The sequence below is a fragment of the Triticum dicoccoides genome, chromosome 2A, assembly GCF_002162155.2.
Source record: "Triticum dicoccoides isolate Atlit2015 ecotype Zavitan chromosome 2A, WEW_v2.0, whole genome shotgun sequence".
NCBI classification, from domain to species: domain Eukaryota; kingdom Viridiplantae; phylum Streptophyta; class Magnoliopsida; order Poales; family Poaceae; genus Triticum; species Triticum dicoccoides.
Window position 1 is genome coordinate 584,701,959 of NC_041382.1, and position 20,969 is coordinate 584,722,927.

Here is a 20,969-nt window from a genome sequence, read left to right on the forward strand (position 1 = left end):
GCCACAAGAGGAGGGAGTAGGCAGTCCCGTCGGCGCTAGTTTAGGCGGCTGGAGCAGGAAGATCAGAGATTGAAGAAGCACGTCGGCTGTTGGATGGACATCCAACAGTCACTGCTGCTAGAATCGTGTGTTCACTGATAAAGCCTTGCGTAAACAAGTCAGCCTCGAAATCTAGGGCGTGTACAGCCCATTTGCTATTATTTTTATAATTTTTACTCATTTTCTAATTCATATGGAATTTATTGCAGCTTGTTTTCCATTTTTAGAATTGCTGGCCATTTTCTGGTCAGTACTAGGGTCAAAAAATTAACTAAATATGTGGGAAATTTTGAAAATTCGCAAATTTTTGCTGGGGAACGAAATATTCTTAGTACAAAAATTAATAGCCATAATAAAACAAATTTAAAAATAAATTAGTACTATATCATGTTAAATCCAATGAAATACGTATAAGATATCAGTGAAGAACAAAAACAAAAAAAGAAACTTATATCCCTTTTGCTATAAATTTTTTGGAATTTTCAACCCCTTTTGATATTACTTTTAACAGACATTGACCATACTCCTAAGCTAGGCAGGAATGCATCCCTCCTCGTCTTGAAAGATTTGCAGCCCAGTAATTCGGAAAAAACAAATAGGCCTAGCTTGGGTATTCTTTAAAAAGAAATATTGGGCTACCTATTTTCCCAAAGAACTGGTGCATGAGCATTTAGCTTAATTTATTTATTTACTTATTTATGTTTAGGGGACCATGAGCATGTACCTGGGCCGGATTCATGTGAGAGCCTCCCTTCCAGTTAATTATGGGTTTCTCTATTGGGCCTTCATCAGTGGGCTGCATGTTATCAACAAGTGGAAAATGTGTTCCGTACGAAAAATAGTATGATCTACGTACGGTACGGGGCACTAAAGGATCGAACCGTGCAACGACTTCCAAAACATTGTGTTTGTCATTCTAACAACACATTTATTCAACCAACAGACGGAATATACTACTGATTGTACATTGAAAACAGCAGTAGCAGCAACCAAGGCTGGGGGTGCAACAGAAGCAGTAAGCAGGCCAAAAGAGTGAAGACGCAGCTCTCTCTTCCAAACCAAACATCAGCCATCATTACAAAAGGGCTACAAAAAAGAACAATTGTATGCATCAAACTAAATAAAGATCCTACTACACCAAGTGTACGCATCTAACTAACTGGCTCAGTTAGATGTTACTATTTATTAAGCTGTGGAGATTGGCTGACGGCTTGAACCAGATGGGTGCCTGACGGGGGAAACGCCAGCCAGCAGGTCGAAGTCTGATACTTGCGACCCTCTCTCCTACTTTGGGCTGCAGAGCATGGCGGCACATATTAGGGTATGGTGCATGCAGAGACGCATGGTACGCTGTGTACACACAATTTTGCCTGATGAACGAAACCATGCTGCCATCATGATCCTTGCATGGTACTGAGATTGTCCACACACGAAACAATGAGCTTGATTACCTCTGTGGGGAGCGAATTCCATCCACTCTTTCGGCGGACGCTTCTTGATTCTGCCATTGTTAGTGCTTGGGTTTCGGACGAGGGGGGGGTGCCTTAGCAGGGATGGAAGATTGGACGAGATTATGTGCGGACAAAGATGGAGAAGCGAATATGTGCTGCGGGAAGTGGACAGGTGATGATGACTACAGCATGCCGCTTGACTTACGAGACACATACCAGCAGCGTAGGGTCATGTCGATGACAGACAACTTGCTTGAGTGATCACAGTACTGGTACTCCCTACAGTGCTATGCCCTAACTTGCTTGAGTAGAGTAGTAGAGTAGGACTCTGCTCTACTACTAGCACCGGAGGAGTAGTATATTCTAATCTAAAATAGTTACAAACTTCAATGCCTGAGCGTGGAACGACTACGAACCGTGCTCAAAGACCATGAAGGCATCTCGTCCTCTTCCTCCCTCCCTCTCGCATCGCCCATGAAGGCGCCTCGTCGTATCTGCGCTCCATCTAACCCTGCCATCCAAACATCGTTTTGGTTAGAGTTAGTTCAGAGCTAGTTCAAGGTTAGAATCTAACTCTAACCTCTAACTGAGTTAGAGTATCCAAACATGGCCGTGTCTACTTGGTGTTTGGACATGGGCGACAACCTCAACGCCAACGGTGCTGCTCCCATTGCACCGTATGTGTTTCTGTCCTTCCTGTTCAAAATCATGGTAGAATTCATGTTTCTACTCTGTATCCTACTACTATGCTAGTCCACATGATTAATTTCATCTCTGTTATAGTCGTCATGATTTATTTTGTGCTTATTCTGATTAAATCTCGTAGTAACTTGCTCATATATTCAACTGGTGCAACGTCCCCTACAGCCACTCCCGTTTCATGGTCGGCCTGGTCGATGCCTCCAAGGAGCCCTTCGTCCACTGCTATGAGTGCCCGATGCCGTTTTATGGCTCGCCGGTGGACATGATGCATCACCTCACGGATGCGTGCAGTGGTCACTGCTGGCCCTTGGCGGAGAACATCAAGTACGAGACATGCTACCCGTTCACCATGCCGGAGTCGCTGGAGGATCACCGCTGCCTGCTAGTCTCGAAGGAGGACGACAGTGTCTTCCTCTTGATCGTGGGCACCGACGAGGCCCGCGCAGGCCGCCGCCCCGTCTCTGTAATGTGTGTCAAGGGCAACGCCGCTGACGCTGACACTGACACGAGGCCGATGTACGTGTGTGTGGTCAGTGTTACTACCCCTCCGGGTCGCATGGGCGGCAACACCGGCCTCATCGAACGGACTTGGACTCTAGGGAGCTAGGAATATCCCGCCAATGTGGACATGGAAAACCCATGGCATCCTTTACCCGCTGACGCGGTGCACGGGGACTCCAAGGAGGTTCACCTGGACATACGCATCATCAAGTTAAATGTTGATCATTAGTCTTCGCTCAATGTAATCCGCTGTCTAAGCATGTGGAGACTTCCATGCAGGATCTTGCTCTATTGGAGTATCGCGCATGAATAAAAGTGTATCCGTTTATGGTTTAGTCTAGAATCTTCCATGTATGAATTTTTACTACAGTACTGGTGAAAGACCTATGATGAACCATTTCTTAGATCTCCTCTGCCCGCTTGCAAGTCATCCTGATTTAATCCCTCCGTCTAGGTGTATAAGGGCATGGTTAATATTACTTAATAGTATAGCCAACTGTTGACTATAAGAAAGTGCCATGTCATCTGTAGCCAACATGTATAACAATCGATACTCAAAAACTAATTCTTACTAGTGTGTATGCATGTGCAATGCACGTATTAACAGTATGGTGTGATTCCACCAAAAAAATACTTTGAAAAATGAATTCCGAGCAAAAAAATATTGTTGATGCACACGAAATAGAGTTTAGAAATTTACTAATTGGTAGTACAAAATGCAACTACTGCCTGCGGTCATCCAGAAATTTTCAAAGAATATAAAAAAAGTACATGGTGGAACCCACAAATTGTTTACTTCAACTTTAGTTTCTCCTCCAGACCATCTCACAACCAACTCTTTTTTTACTCATCACAACCTGACAATTGCAGCATAGTAGAGGAGGCATAGGTTCTTTTCACGAAGGTATGACACGGTGCAGTGATGGTTCCAGAACCAAGTAGATTCAGCTGCAGGCACTGTTCACTGTGAATCCCTCCAATATCAGCTGTTAGATTTAGGAGATGAGTGGCTAGGATTGATGCTCTAGGTGCAATCCAGGACTCGTATACTATATAGTAGTAGTAGTATAGATAGTATAGAAAAGATCATTTCTTGCAAAGCACAATAAGTGTTATTTCTTCACAAGTTTTGGATGCAGGTTGAACAGTTGAACGCTTTTGTTTGCAAAAGATACTTTTTTATCTATTTCACCCGGATGTTTGTGAGCTCTAGAGATGAAATAATATCTGAAGAAACCTATCGATACCAATTACACATGAGATGGCCCCCACATCCTTTGTCAAAATAAACAACTCCCCGATTAATGCATTTCACTCTTCGGTGCAACGCACGGGCACCTTACTACTATAGATTAGTACGACCAAAAATTGAACTAACATTATATATAGTACGATAAATGCTGATGCATGTCACCTAAAATTATATCATTCAAAACTATGTTCAAATACGAATCCAACGATATAGTTTTTGTTGACATGCACTAACATTTTGTCAGTTAAATCTTCAGTCAAATTCAATGGGGGGCTAATAAACCATGACCGATGTAGTATAATTGTAGAGGGCGGCGCTGCACGGGAGTCTCACCTCTCACCCCTCTCGTGGCGCGGCAGTAAAGCCGTCATATCACAAAACCCAACCACTCCCAGTAATAAGTGGCCTGGTAAAATAAACGGACAAGCAACCATCACATCCCTCCATCTTTTTTGCATTTCATCTCTCTGCATTTACTTTCTCCGGTTCATCTCGCACACTCGATCCCTAGCTACTACTCCTAGGGCCAGTTCTTTTGGCGGCTTCCCCAGCTTTTCCCACAAGACTAGTTACAGTGGAGAGTAACAATAAGGAGCCTCACTCATTTATTTGGGCTTCTAAACTACTACTCTGTCCTGGTTTATTCCTCACCATTGTAATTTGTGCTAAATTTTGACCAAAGATTTAACTGGCTTATTCCTCACCATTGTAATCCCTCTGTCTAGGTGTGTAAGTCATCTTACGAAAACCAAATAATCCCAAAACACTTAGGCGCGATGCATTAACTTCTACCTCGTTTCTTGTTTCTTGACATATCAACCAATAAGAGATAAAGAGTGTGCATGCTTTTAATGACTTGAGATATCAAACACGACATGCAGTGGTTAGTTCATTGCATACAATACTATTAATTAGCAGACAAACATTAACGTTTCTTGTTTTCTCCTCCTCCTTGGTCATGGTGCACAGCCTAAGAGCAAGTACAATAGAGACTAGTCAGCAGGCTATAGCATCTTCCACATCAACAAAATCATAGCTGGAGGAGAGAGAAGTGAGAAGAAAGGACCAAGCGGGCGCTTCGCGAGTCGCCGGGTGATAGCACAAGCAACGAGGAAAAGGAGCCTGCATGCAGCCCATGCGAGCGCTACGACCGGCGTTCAGCTCCCCCCAGCCAATCATGTCACTTTCCTTTGCCTTACACAGCATGCATGCATTAAATGTATAGCCAACACTACAGCCATCCTATTGTATGAACTTTTTCAAATACAGGCTACAGGTGACATGGCTCTACTATAGAGCCGGCAGCAAGCTTTACTATTAACCTTGATCTAAGATGACTTACTCACCTAGACGGATGGAGTAGTGCATGTGACATGCACTAACATTTCATTAGTTAAATTTATGAACAAAATTTGACACAGATTACAATGGGGACCAATAAACCAGGACAGAGGTAGTAGTTATGGGATTACTAATCTAGAAGCCTAAAAGAACTAGCCCCTGGTACTCCTACTAGTAGTAGTACTCAAGTTGGAATTCCAATTGCACGACACAACTTGTTAGGCAAAAAATTCGATACAGGGTGTAGGAAGCTGTTTGGGAATTTGCAAGCCTTTCCAACCAGTGAGATACTCCGTACAAAGTACGACAGAGAAATAACCACAGAGAAGGAAGCTAAAAGTAAACAATCAAACGAGCATTTTTGCATTTGTTTTGCATTGAATCGTTTCACAAGCTTGACTAGTGTTGTTTTTCTACTTTTACAAAAACCGCATCGTAATGTTAAAACGTGCATTTGCATGTACATAAGTAATATTAGTACTCCCTCCGTCTAGGTGTATAAGTATTCCCTCCTTCTTGGTCACTGTGCACAACCAAAGATGACTTATTGACCTGGACGGAGGGAGAAGCACGGTCTGCAAGCATATATCGAGAGAGACATGTAGTGCGATAGTATATATAGTAAAGTTTGTGCTATATGCACGTACTTGCAAAATGCGTACGAATACACAAGGTTTCCAAATTTTCCCTTTTACATACTTAATTAAGGACGCTAAAAGTTCCTGAACGTTCGGGATTTATCATTTGCGTCCCAAAACTAATGAGATCGCCTTACGAAACAAAAATTATACTCCTCCTAAAAGTCACGGCGCTCGCAGGAGCGCTTGCGGCGCGCCACAAGTGCCCTGGTGTGTGGCCGTTTCCCAGTGCGCCGACACAATGCCTCTTCCTCAGCCTCGCAACTCGCGAGGTGCTGATTGGCAGCTTGCCGGCGAGCGAGCGTGATCTCACCGGTGTGGTGATCAGGCGCCAACAGGTACCCCTCCTCGCTGGAAACTTGCACCCGGTCCACGTACCACCAAACATAGATGAGGCGCTTGGGCCCGACTGCACTCAGGGCATCGGCACGGGCGTCCTCCGCCACCCTCACGACCCTCGCACGAGCCTTCTGCCAAAGAGCCAATCGCCTGACTCTCTCGGATGCGACATAGGCCTCCCAGGCAGCTTGTTCTGCGGTGCGCTTCTCTTCCTCGACATTCTTCTCCGCCTCTATTTTGGTGCGCTCTGCTGGAGGCAAAGCCTCCCACAAGGCGACATCCATTTCTTTCCAAAGATCCTCAAGGCTGGGGGGGCTCGGCGGGTGGCGCGGCGTTCTCCTCGTAGCGGGGAGCCGACGCATCCTCCGGCACGCGTGCTGCCGAGATTGGGAACGCCGACGCGTCGCGGCGAGGAGCAGAATGCCAATGCGTCCTCCTCGACTAGTGGCGGCGAGGAACGGAACGGCGACGCGTCGCATCGCGGCGAGAAGCGGAACACCGACACGTCCTCCTCGACTAGTGGCGGCGAGGAACGAAACGGCGACGCGTCGCGTAGCGGCGAGGAGCGGAACACCGACGCGTCCTCCTCGACTAGTGGTGGCGAGGAACGGAACGGCGACACGTGACCGTCCGCGCGGTGCAGCGAGGGGCTCCTAGGGCTTTGGAGGGGCGATGCCATGGTGGTCGACGTGAGAGGGAGGGGGAGGAGATGGCGATGAACGTGAACGTGAGGGGGAGGAGATAGCGATGTCATGGGAGGCGCAGTATTTATAGCGAGAAATGGCACACCTACGTAAGATATGGACTGAGCTGCACTGACTTAACTGCAGGTCCAGTTGCATCACTGACATGTGGGCCAGACCCCTGTTGGGCCCATATGTCAGTGACCCAATGCACCTGCAGTTAAGTAACAACTATGTGGGCATATTTGTTGGAGTAAATTACGGGGGAGCGAAGGGGTGGAAATATTGCTGGTCACAATGGATTGGACGAGCGTGGGGGGAGGAGAGTCATGCATGCAGATTTTTTCACACAGGGTGGAGTGGTGGGACCGCCGGAGGGAGAAGGAGAGTTTGGCAGGCATATTGTTTCCACACATGGAGAGGAAAAGATTTGGAGACGAACGGGCTTCCTGTGGGTATGGGGAATGGTGCATAATAAGTCATCTTGCATGCCGGGCTAGGTATAGTCTCAAGTCATTAAAAACATACACGCTCCACACATGTTCATATTTCAAGGTGCACTAAATTATTGCATGCGATGATTAAGGCTGGCCATAATGGTGGTATCTTAGCTGGTATCATGCACACGGGAATAGCAAATATGCTGATGTGGCAAAGAATTAAAGAAGAGAGGGGGTTAGAGGGGGGGTTAGAGTAACTAGTGTTCATGCATGCATCTCGTTTTCCATTCACATTTTACAAGTAAAATTCATGGACAAACTTTAACCCAAAGTACGATGGGGACTAGTAAACCAGAATGGAGGTAGTAGTTTTTTTTAATGAAAGAAGGGTTTCCCCTTCCGATTTTCATTACTGAAAACCATCATCTAAATCTAAACCATAGTATTTGCCCTAGAACTACCAGGTTCAACATCTCGCAACATAAACCCATACAACCTCCATCGCAAAAAAAACCATACAACCATACGCCAAGGAGGTACGTAGTACTATGAATTCCATTTTCGCTCCATACCTATCGTTCTAAAAACTACTTACAACTTATAACGCGCCATTGAAAATCGGAACTCTTAACCCCGCTAAAAAACGATATTTTAAACGTGGCTACTCGATCTGTGGCAACTGGCGAGCCACCGCGCTCCAAGTCGTTCACCTGTGGTCCCGACCATCAACTCCTACGAATCAAATTATCACGCGAGCTGACTATTCCTACAAAGGTGCTCCACCACGTACCCGGTACCCGCGAATGCAGCAATCGTGCACCTAGGGTTTTAGGGTTTATTTGTTAACGTTGGCTTTACATAACACTCATGTGTGTGAGACAGCGAGAGGCCGAATGCGTGCGTGCGCCTCTTCTCTTCGTATATGTACTCCACCGTTTGTCTGGTGTCCAAAAAATTATAATAACTACTAGCAATGTGCCAATGTGTTGCCACACGATCAAAGTAGATTAATACATATTCACCGATTTGATAGAAAAAAAGTCTAGTTTTGAAATATGTATAATATGTTATGTTTCACTCAAAATATATTCCTTTGGCGGTTTTCATGAGATAAGGGAGGAATGTTGTTGGTTTCAAGATTCGAGAAGTGGTATATGTCTAATTTCTACTCTTACTAGCAAGATACCCGTGCGTTGCACGGAACATCAAGATCTTGTCGGAGAAAAGGATGAACGAGGGAAGGCCTTATCTGCAAATGTGGTGAAGAGTGCGGGTAAATTGCCATATTTTCCTTCCTATCCGTCAGATATAAATCGGACGACCTACATTGCAGGATGGCAGGCCCACCATCATAACCAACTCTATTTTTTATCCCTACTCTTATAAAAAGCATTGTCGGTGATGATCGTGTGCCTGCCATCCTGCAATATAGGCCGTCCGATCTATATCTGACGGATAGGAAGGAAACTATGGCAATTTTGCAAAAAGATACCCACACTCCTCTCCACATTTGCAAATAAGGCCTTCCCTCATTCATCCTTTTCCCCCACAAGATAAACTACTCATACAAATGCATCTTGATGTTCCGTGCAACGCATGGGCATCTTGCTGCTTGTTGCAAAAAGCCCATGTGTGTGTGAGAGAGAGGGAGAGTGGAGGAGGACAGAGTGCATGTGTGACAAAGACACAAGGAGTGTGTGTGCGATAGCTATCAGCTTAAGATGAGGCGATAGTGTGTGTGTGCACGATCGAGAGGGCGTGTCTCAAGAAGGGAAGAAAAATCTGAAGGAAATATGCCCTAGAGGCAATAATAAAGTTATTATTTATTTCCTTATATCATGATAAATGTTTATTATTCATGCTAGAATTCTATTAACCAGAAACATAATACATGTGTGAATACATAGACAAACTGATTGTCACTAGTATGCCTCTACTTGACTAGCTCGTTGATCAAAGATGGTTATGTTTCCTAACCATAGACATGAGTTGTCATTTGATTAACGGGGTCACATCATTAGGAGAATGATGTGATTGACATGACCCATTCCGTTAGCTTAGCACCCGATCATTTAGTATTCTGCTATTGCTTTCTTCAGGACTTATACATGTTCCTATGACTATGAGATTATGCAACTCACGTTTACCGGAGGAACACTTTGTGTGCTACCAAACGTCACAACATAACTGGGTGATTATAAAGGTGCTCTACAGGTGTCTCCAAAGGTACTTGTTGGGTTGGCGTATTTCGAGATTAGGATTTGTCACTTTGATTGTTGGAGAGGTATCTCTGGGCCCTCTCGATAATGCACATCACTTAAGCCTTGCAAGCATTGCAACTAATGAGTTAGTTGTGGGATGATGTATTATGGAAGGAGTAAAGAGACTTGCCGGTAACGAGATTGAACTAGGTATTGAGATACCAATGATCGAATCTCGGGCAAGTAACATACCGATGACAAAGGGAACAACGTATGTTGTTATGCGGTTTGACCGATCAAGATCTTCGTAGAATATGTGGGAGCCAATATGAGCATCCAGGTTCTGCTGTTGGTTACTGACCGGAGACATGTCTCGGTCATGTCTACATAGTTCTCGAACCCGTAGGGTCCGCACGCTTAACGTTTCAATGACAGTTATATTATGAGTTTATATGTTTTGATGTACTGAAGGTTGTTCGGAGTCCCGGATGTGATCACAAACATGACGAGGAGTCTCTAAATGGTCGAGACATGAAGTTTGATATATTGGAAGCCTATGTTTGGATATCGGAAGTGTTCCAGTTGAAATCGGCATTTTACCGGAGTACCGGGAGGTTACCGGAACCCCCCGGGGACTTAATGGGCTTTACTAGGCCTAGGTGGAAGAGAGGAGAGGCAGCTAGGGTTGGGCCGCGCGCCCCTCCCCCCCAGTCCGAATAGGACAAGGAGAGGGGGGCAGCGCCCCCTTCCTTCTTCTCCTCTACTCTTTCCCCCTCCCAACTCCAAATCCAACTAGGAAAGGGGGGAGTCCTACTCCCGGTGGGAGTAGGACTCCTCCTGGCACACCTCCTCCCTGGCCGGCCGCACCCCCCCTTGCTCCTTTATATACGGGGGCAGGGGGCACCCCATAGACACAACAATTGATCGTTTGATCTTTTAGCCGTGTGCGGTGCCCCCCTCCACCATAGTCCACCTCGATATTACTGTAGCGGTGCTTAGGCGAAGCCCTGTGTCGGTAGAACATCAACATCGTCACCACGCCGTCGTGCTAACAAAACTCTCCCTCAACACTCAGCTAGATCGGAGTTTGAGGGACGTCATCGGGCTGAACGTGTGCTGAACTCGAAGGTGTCGTACGTTCGGTACTTGATCGGTCGGATCGTGAAGACGTACGACTACATCAACCACGTTGTGCTAACGCTTCCGCTTTCGGTCTACGAGGGTACGTGGACAACACTCTCCCTTCTCGTTGCTATGCATCACCATGATCTTGCGTGCGCGTAGGAATTTTTTTGAAATTACTACGTTCCCCAACAGTGGCATCCGAGCCAGGTTTTATGCGTAGATGTTATATGCACGAGTAGAACACAAGTGAGTTGTGGGCGATATAAGTCATACTGCTTACTAGCATGTCATACTTTGGTTCGGCGGTATTGTTGGATGAAGCGGCCCGGACCGACATTACGCGTATGCTTACGCGAGACTGGTTCTACCGACGTGCTTTGCACACAGGTGGCTGGCGGGTGTCAGTTTCTCCAACTTTAGTTGAACCGAGTGCGGCTACGCCCGGTCCTTGCGAAGGTTAAAACAACACCAACTTGACAAACTATCGTTGTGGTTTTGATGCGTAGGTAAGAACGGTTCTTGCTAAGCCCGTAGCAGCCACATAAAACTTGCAACAACAAAGTAGAGGACGAATAACTTGTTTTTGCAGGGCATGTTGTGATGTGATATGGTCAAGACAGGATGCTAAATTTTATTGTATGAGATGATCACGTTTTGTAACCGAGTTACCGGCAACTGGCAGGAGCCATATAGTTGTCGCTTTATTGTATGCAATGCAATCGCCCTGTAATGCTTTACTTTATCACTAAACGGTAGCGATAGTCGTGGAAGCATAAGATTGGCGAGACGAAAATGATGCTATGATGGAGATCAAGGTGTCACGACGGTGACGATGGTGATCATGACGGTGCTTCGGAGATGGAGATCACAAGCACAAGATGATGATGGCCATATCATACCACTTATATTGATTGCATGTGATGTTTATCTTTTATGCATCTTATCTTGCTTTGATTGACGGTAGCATTATAAGATGATCTCTCACTAAATTTCAAGATAAAAGTGTTCTCCCTGAGTATGCACCGTTGCCAAAGTTCGTCGTGCCTAGACACCACGTGATGATCGGGTGTGATAAGCTCTACGTCCATCTACAACGGGTACAAGCCAGTTTTGCACACGCAGAATACTCATGTTAAACTTGACGAGCCTAGCATATGCAGATATGGCCTCGGAACAGTGAGACCGAAAGGTCGAGCGTGAATCATATAGTAGATATGATCAACATAGTGATGTTCACCATTGAAAACTACTCCATTTCACGTGATGATCGGTTATGGTTTAGTTGATTTGGATCACATGATCACTTATAAGATTAGAGGGATGTCTTTCTAAGTGGGAGTTCTTAAGTAATATGATTAATTGGACTTAAATTTATCATGAACTTAGTAACTGATAGTATCTTGCATGTCTATGTTTGATTGTAGATAGATGGCCCATGATGTTGTTCCGTTGAATTTTAATGCGTTTTTTGAGAAAGCAAAGTTGAAAGATGATGGTAGAAATTACACGGACTGGGTCCGTAACTTGAGGATTATACCCATTGCTGCTCAGAAGAATTACGTCCTGGAAGCACCGCTGAATGCCAGGCCTGCTGCTGATGCAACTGAAGACGTTAAGAACGTCTGGCAGAGCAAAGCTAGTGACTACTCGATAGTTCAGTGTGCCATGCTTTATGGCTTAGAACCGGGACTTCAATGATGTTTTGAACGTCATGGAGCATAAGAGATGTTCCAGGAGTTGAAGTTAATATTTCAAGCAAATGCCCGGATTGAGAGATATGAAGTCTCCAATAAGTTCTACAGCTGCAAGATGGAGGAGAATAGTTCTGTCAGTGAACATATACTCAGAATGTCTGGGTACCATAATCACTTGACTCAGCTGGGAGTTAATCTTCCAGTTGATAGTGTCATTGACAGAGTTCTACAATCACTTCCACCAAGCTACAAGAGCTTCGTGATGAACTATAATATGCAAGGGATGGATAAGAAAATTCCCGAGCTCTTCGCAATGCTAAAGGCTGCGGAGGTAGAAATCAAGAAGGAGCATCAAGTGTTGTTGGTCAGTAAGACCACCAGTTTCAAGAAGGGCAAAGGTAAGAAGAAGGGGAACTTCAAGAAGAACAGCAAGCAAGTTGCTGCTCAAGAGAAGAAACCCAAGTCTGGACCTAAGCCTAAAACTGAGTGCTTCTACTGCAAGCAGACTGGTCACTGGAAGCGGAACTGCCCCAAGTTTTGGCGGATAAGAAGGATGGAAAGGTGAACAAAGGTATATGTGATATACATGTTATTGATGTGTACCTTACTTGAGCTCGCAGTAGCACCTGGGTATTTGATACTGGTTCTGTTGCTAATATTTGCAACTCGAAACAGGGACTACAGATTAAGGAACACTGGCAAAGGACGAGGTGACGATGCGCGTGCGAAATGGTTCCAAAGTCGATGTGATCGCGGTCGGCACGCTACCTCTACATCTACCTTCGGGATTAGTATTAGACCTAAATAATTGTTATTTGGTGCCAGCATTGAGCATAAACATTATATCTGGATCTTGTTTGATGCGAGACGGTTATTCAATTAAATCAGAGAATAATGGTTGTTCTATTTATATGAGTAATATCTTTTATGGTCATGCACCCTTGAAGAGTGGTCTATTTTTGATGAATCTCGATAGTAGTGATACACATATTCATAATGTTGAAGCCAAAGATGCAGAGTTGATAATGATAGTCCAACTTATTTGTGGCACTGCCGTTTAGGTCATATCGGTGTAAAGCGCATGAAGAAACTCCATACTGATGGACTTTTGGAACCACTTGATTATGAATCACTTGGTACTTGCGAACCATGCCTCATGGGCAAGATGACTAAAATGTCGTTCTCTGGAACTATGGAGAGAGCAACAGATTTGTTGGAAATCATACATACAGATGTATGTGGTCCGATGAATGTTGAGGCGCGTGGCGGATATCGTTATTTTCTCACCTTCACAGATGATTTAAGCAGATATGGGTATATATACTTAATGAAGCATAAGTCTGAAACATTTGAAAAGTTCAAATAATTTCAGAGTGAAGTTGAAAATCATCGTAATAAGAAAATAAAGTTTCTACGATCTGATCGTGGAGGAGAATATTTGAGTTACGAGTTTGGTCTACATTTGAAACAATGCGGAATAGTTTCCCAACTCATGCCACCCGGAACACCACAGCGTAATGGTGTGTCCGAACATCGTAATCATACTTTACTAAGTATGGTGCGATCTATGATGTCTCTTACAAAATTACCGCTATCATTTTTGGGTTATGCTTTAGAGACGGCCGCATTCACGTTAAATAGGGCACCATCGAAATCTGTTGAGACGACGCCTTATGAACTGTGGTTTGGCAAGAAACCAAAGTTGTCATTTCTGAAAGTTTGGGGCTGCGATGCTTATGTGAAAAAGCTTCAACCTGATAAGCTCGAACCCAAATCGGAGAAATGTGTCTTCATAGGATACCCAAAGGAGACTGTTGGGTACACCTTCTATCACAGATCCGAAGGCAAGACATTCGTTGCTAAGAATGGATCCTTTCTAGAGAAGTAGTTTCTCTCGAAAGAAGTGAGTGGGAGGAAAGTGGAACTTGATGAGGTAACAATACCTGCTCCTCTATTGGAAAGTAGTTCATCACAGAAACTGGTTTCTGTGACGCCTACACCAATTACTGAGGAAGTTAATGATGATGATCATGGAACTTCAGATCAAGTTACTACTGAACCTCATAGATCAACCAGGGTAAGATCCGCACCAGAGTGGTATGGTAATCTTGTTCTGGAAGTCATGCTACTAGATCATGATGAACCTACGAATTATGAAGAAGCGATGGTGAGCCCAGATTCCACAAAATGGCTTGAGGCCATGAAATCTGAGATGGGATCCATGTATAAGAACAAAGTGTGGACTTTGGTTGACTTGCCCGATGATCGGCAAGCAATTGAGAATAAATGGATCTTCAAGAAGAAGACTGACGCTGACGGTAATGTTACTGTCTATAAAGCTCGACTTGTTGCGAAAGGTTTTCGACAAGTTCAAGGGATTGACTATGATGAGACCTTCTCACCCGTAGTGATGCTTAAGTCTGTCCGAATCATGTTAGCAATTGCCGCATTTTATGACTATGAAATTTGGCAAATGAATGTCAAAACTGCGTTCCTGAATGGATTTCTGGAAGAAGAGTTGTATATGATGCAACCAGAAGGTTTTGTCGATCCAAAGGGAGCTAACAAAGTGTGCAAGCTCCAGCGATCCATTTATGGACTGGTGCAAGCCTCTCGGAGTTGGAATAAACGCTTTGATAGTGTGATCAAAGCATTTGGTTTTATACAGACTTTTGGAGAAGCCTGTATTTACAAAAAGGTGAGTGGGAGCTCTGTAGCATTTCTGATATTATATGTGGATGACATATTACTGATTGGAAATGATATAGAATTTCTGGATATCATAAAGGGATACTTGAATAAGAGTTTTTCAATGAAAGACCTCGGTGAAGCTGCTTACATATTGGACATCAAGATCTATAGAGATAGATCAAGACGCTTAATTGGACATTCACAAAGCACATACCTTGACAAAGTTTTGAAGAAGTTCAAAATGGATCAAGCAAAGAAAGGGTTCTTGCATGTGTTACAAGGTGTGAAGTTGAGTAAGACTCAATGCCCTACCACTGCAGAAGATAGAGAGAAAATGAAAGATGTTCCCTATGCTTCAACCATAGGCTCTATCATGTATGCAATACTGTGTACCAGACCTGATGTGTGCCTTGCTATAAGTCTAGCAGGGAGGTACCAAAGTAATCCAGGAGTGGATCACTGGACAGCGGTCAAGAACATCCTGAAATACCTGAAAAGGACTAAGGGTATGTTTCTCGTTTATGGAGGTGACAAAGGCCTCATCGTAAATGGTTACGTTGATGCAAGCTTTGACACTGATCCGAACGATTCTAAATCGCAAACCGGATACGTATTTACAATTGACCGGTGGAGCTGTCAGTTGGTGCAGTTCTAAACAAAGCATCGTGGCGGGATCTATGTGTGAAGCGGAGTACATAGCTGCTTCAGAAGCAGCAAATGAAGGTGTCTGGATGAAAGAGTTCATATCTGATCTACGTGTCATACCTAGTGCATCGCATCCAATGAAAATCTTTTGTGACAATACTGGTGCAATTGCCTTGGCGAAGGAATCCAGATTTCACAAGAGAACCAAGCACATCAAGAGACGCTTCAATTCCATCCAGGATTTAGTCCAGGTGGGAGACATATAAATTTGCAAGATACATACGGATCTGAATGTTGCAAATCCGTTGACTAAGCCTCTTCCACGAGCAAAACATGATCAGCACCAAGGCTCCATGGGTGTTAGAATCATTACTGTGTAATCTAGATTATTGACTCTAGTGCAAGTGGGAGACTGAAGGAAATATGCCCTAGAGCCAATAATAAAGTTATTATTTGTTACCTTATATCATGATAAATGTTTATTATTCATGCTAGAATTGTATTAATCGAAAACATAATACATGTGTGAATACATAGACAAACAGATTGTCACTAGTATGCCTCTACTTGAGTAGCTCGTTGATCAAAGATGGTTATGTTTCCTAACCATAGACATGAGTTGTCATTTGATTAACGGGGTCACATCATTAGGAGAATGATGTGATTGACATGACCCATTCCGTTAGCTTATCACCCGATCATTTAGTATTCTGCTATTGCTTTCTTCATGACTTATACATGTTCCTATGACTATAAGATTATGCAACTCCCGTTTACCAGAGGAACACTTTGTGTGCTACCAAACGTCACAACGTAACTGGGTGATTATAAAGGTGCTCTACAGGTGTCTCCAAAGGTACTTGTTGGGTTGGCGTATTTCGAGATTAGGATTTGTCACTCTGATTGTTGGAGAGGTATCTGTGGGCCCTCTCGGTAATGCACATCACTTAAGCCTTGCAAGCATTGCAACTAATGAGTTAGTTGCGGGATGATGTATTACGGAACGAGTAACGAGACTTGCCAGTAACGAGATTGAACTAGGTATTGAGATACCGACGATCGAATCTCGGGCAAGTAACATACTCATGACAAAGGGAACAACGTATGTTGTTATGCGGTTTGACCGATAAAGATCTTCGTAGAATATGATGGAGCCAATATGAGCATCCAGGTTCTGTTGTTGGTTATTGACCGGAGACATGTCTCGGTCATGTCTACATAGTTCTTGAACCCGTAGGGTCCGCACGCTTAACGTTTCGATGACAGTTATATTATGAGTTTATATATTTTGATGTACCGAAGGTTGTTCGGAATCTCGGATGTGATCACGGACATGACGAGGAGTCTCGAAATGGTCGAGACATGAAGATTGATATATTGGAAGCCTATGTTTGGATATCGGAAGTGTTCCGGGTGAAATCAGGATTTTACCGGAGTACCGGGAGGTTACTGGAACCCCCCGGGGACTTAATGGGCTTTAGTGGGCCTAGGTGGGAGAGAGGAGAGGCGGCTAGGTCTGGGCCGCGCGCCCCTCCCCCCAGTCCGAATAGGACAAGGAGAGGGGGTGGCACCCCCCTTCCTTCTTCTCCTCCACTCTTTCCCCCTCCCAAGTCCTAATCCAACTAGGAAAGGGGGGAGTCCTACTCCCGATGGGAGTAGGACTCCTCCTGGCGCGCCTCCTCCCTGGCCGGCTGCACCCCCCCCTTGCTCCTTTATATACGGGGGCAGGGGGCACCCCATAGACACAACAATTGATCATTTGATCTTTTAGCCGTGTGCGGTGCCCCCCTCCACCATAGTCCACCTCGATATTACTGTAGCGGTGCTTAGGTGAAGCCCTGCGTCGGTAGAACATCAACATCGTCACCACGCCGTTGTGCTGACAAAACTCTCCCTCAACACTCAGCTGGATCGGAGTTCAAGGGACATCATCGGGTTGAACGTGTGCTGAACTCGGAGGTGTCGTACGTTCGGTACTTGATCGGTCAGATCATGAAGACGTACGACTACATCAACCGCGTTGTGCTAACGCTTCTGCTTTCGGTCTACGAGGGTACGTGGACAACACTCTCCCCTCTCGTTGCTATATATCACCATGATCTTGCGTGTGCGTAGGAATTTTTTGAAATTACTATGTTCCCCAACAAAATCTACATAGATACAAGGAGCGGGAGAGAGACATGTATGCGATGGTGGAAGCACGAGTGTGCGGGTGTATAAACCTATCTAGAGGCTAGCTAGTCGATAAATGTTTGTGAGAGAAATATGAGTCGGGGTGCGAAAGCGAGGGTTTTGTGTGTGAGAGAGAGAGACGGTAGTCGGGAAGGGGAGTGGAAGCAGGAGTTGTGTGTGTGTCTGTGAGAGAGAGAGAGGAGACGGTAGTCGGGGTTGTCTGATCGGTAAACAAATGAATAATGCTAGTCTGGGATGGAGATGAAAAGGAGACCGCAACAAATGTTGTGTCTACAGGAGAGAGAGAGAGTGTAATTTTAGTGGTATGAGTCATAGGTAGAGACATATAGGGTGTGTGAGAGAATCCCATAGAGAGAAAGACAAAGGGAAAGACGAGTGGAGACTATGTGTGTGGCGGTGAAAAAGAAAGCTTAGGTACCGAGTGATACCAGAGAACAGTAGAGACGTGAGAGATAATGAAAACCGTGTAATGTATAATGATAGGGAGAGTGTGACACTTCCCAAGGGAGACGTCGAGAGACCATGTTTGCGAGGATAGGAGAAACATGAAGTGAGCATGCGGGTGAGCTGGAGAAAAGAGAGTGATAGCTACCTGAAGGAGCATGCATGCGAGAGAGATGGGCGTGAAAGGAGTGAACAAAAAAGGGATTCAAATATTTGAATTCGAGATGATGATACATGTAATCCATACTCGAACCAAAATTCATCTATCAAACATGCATACTCATATGATTCACGCACATCTATGTTATTTAATATGTAGATATTACTGATCCATACATTTTAGTAGAACATAATTTGGTTAAATTTTTTCGAATTCAACCTTAAGATTTCGAGATCGTTGTATTTGTAAATCATATTATACATATAAAGGAGCAGAATTCTTTGTTGTGCTTTTGAAAGTATATATTAAAAAAATGATGTATATAGAATGTAATTCCAATTGAAAATGGATCCCGCCCGGAAAAAAATAGAATACAAACGGGATTCAAATTGAGTTGGCACGGTAAACGTGCACTCTGCAAAATTTGAACGAAGCGGGGAAAGTCGCAGTAACCGCCCGAAACCAAAATCTACAAGATGGAAATCACACCTGCCTATCCCTGCCACGCAAAGCCTATCTGTGGATTTCTATAGGTTTCGATAGGGGTAGGTTTGTAATTTCACCCAAACGTGATGTAACTGCCTCTCACCCGGATTCATACACGGTGGGCGCCAAAACACAGTGTGTCCTCGGCCGAAATCGACTCCCTCCCCGATTCATATTCATACACGGTGGGCGCCAAAAACAAACTCTCGTCGGCAAATATTCGGTGTATGCGAGATTACCGTCCAATCCCCAACCGACTAATGTTGCTGTGATGTAGTAGAAATTTGAAACGGGGGCTAAGTTTGTAAATTTCCTCGCATTTGAGACAAGCGCGCCCTGAATACATGGTTCCCCCTTCCTCTCTACCTCCCTTTTCCCCATTCGTACTCCATGGGCGCCAAAACACCCTCTCCACCCCACCCTCCTCCGTCCGCCACCCCATCCACCACCGTCCTCCTCCACCATGCCGGAGCTGATACCTCGACGCCGCCGTCCATTACAAGAGATCGACCTCTCTCATCCACGGCTTTGGACCGGGATCCTTGCATCCCGTCCTCTCACTTCATCCCCGCCGTCGTCCACCTTGCAGGCACCGCTCCTACGACCGTCTCGTCCACCGCGCCTCGCCGGCACCATCTACCCTCCTAGATCTTCTTCCACGCTGCCGACAGCCATCGCTACCGCAACACCGTCAAATTCTCAGCAGATGCGTACACGGCGCCGCACCAGAGGCGGTACTCTTTCGTATATGCTCAACTTATTTATCGTAGCAAGAAAATAGATCGCCACTGCTTTACTCTGATTTCTTGTCTTGGTTGCGAAGTTGCCTTTTTCTGGTTTGCACCTTCAGATCCGCCATGGCACTCTCAACACTATACTCCCAATGCTTATGGTTTTCCCCTTTTATATTCCACACTAGTTAAATCACAGTAGACTAAATTTCAAAATTGGGTCAGTCGATTTTTCAGAGCTCGCCAGAGTTCGCCGGTGCGATCGAAGGGGCTCGGGTGGTTGTGGGGCCTCGCCGAACGAAGAAAACTCGACATGGGTGGGGATTGGGGCGGGGGTGGGGTGGGGGTGGTGGAGGAACACAGGCGGTGGGGGCCGGTGATCCGGTCGGCGGCCCGTGCGGTGTTTTGTATGGGAAGAATCAGAGACGGTGAAGAAGAAGGGTTAGGAGACGTAGGATCTTCATCCAACCGCCTGAAATGGTGGAGAGACAGCTGGGAGTTGCATTCTTAATGCGCTCTGGTTCATCATGTGTGGGCACTGCGCAACCAACATTTTATTATCCAAAATCTGCTTCTTCTTTACCATGTTCCTCTTCCGTTCTTCTTTAACATGTACTCTCTCCATTCCTAAATACAAGTCTTTGTATAGATTCCACCATGGACTACATATGGAGCAAAATGAGTGAATCTACACTCTAAAATGTATCTGGATACATCTGTATGTGATCCATAGTGGAAATCTCTACCAAGACTTATATTTTGGAACGGAGGGAGTATGATAGTAGTACCATATGTTCCTTGTACTGAAGATGAGCAGGGACATTTGCAGTGTAGAGGTCTATACGGTCGGTTGTGATGGACACTTTGAGACTCTTTGATTTGTAGGATCTTGTAAACATAGGAATAGGATTTGTAGTGGCCTGCCCACTTGAATCCTATAAGAATAGCAAGGAAATGCGGGGAGCTGTGTCGCCTTTGAGAGTTACACTGATATTAACAGTACCGCACCTTCACTTGAAGAGAGCTGGTATCCGAAGCCTTTCTAGCCGTACTGGCAATACTAGCACATATATTCCAGCAAGTTCCACTTTGCTGATTTTACTCTGATGCTTAAGGTTTTCCCATTATATCTACACTATGATCTGTGTAGCTGCTTTGTGTCGCACTAGCAGTTGTCCACTCTTGAAGCTAAACACTGCAATGACTTAAAAAA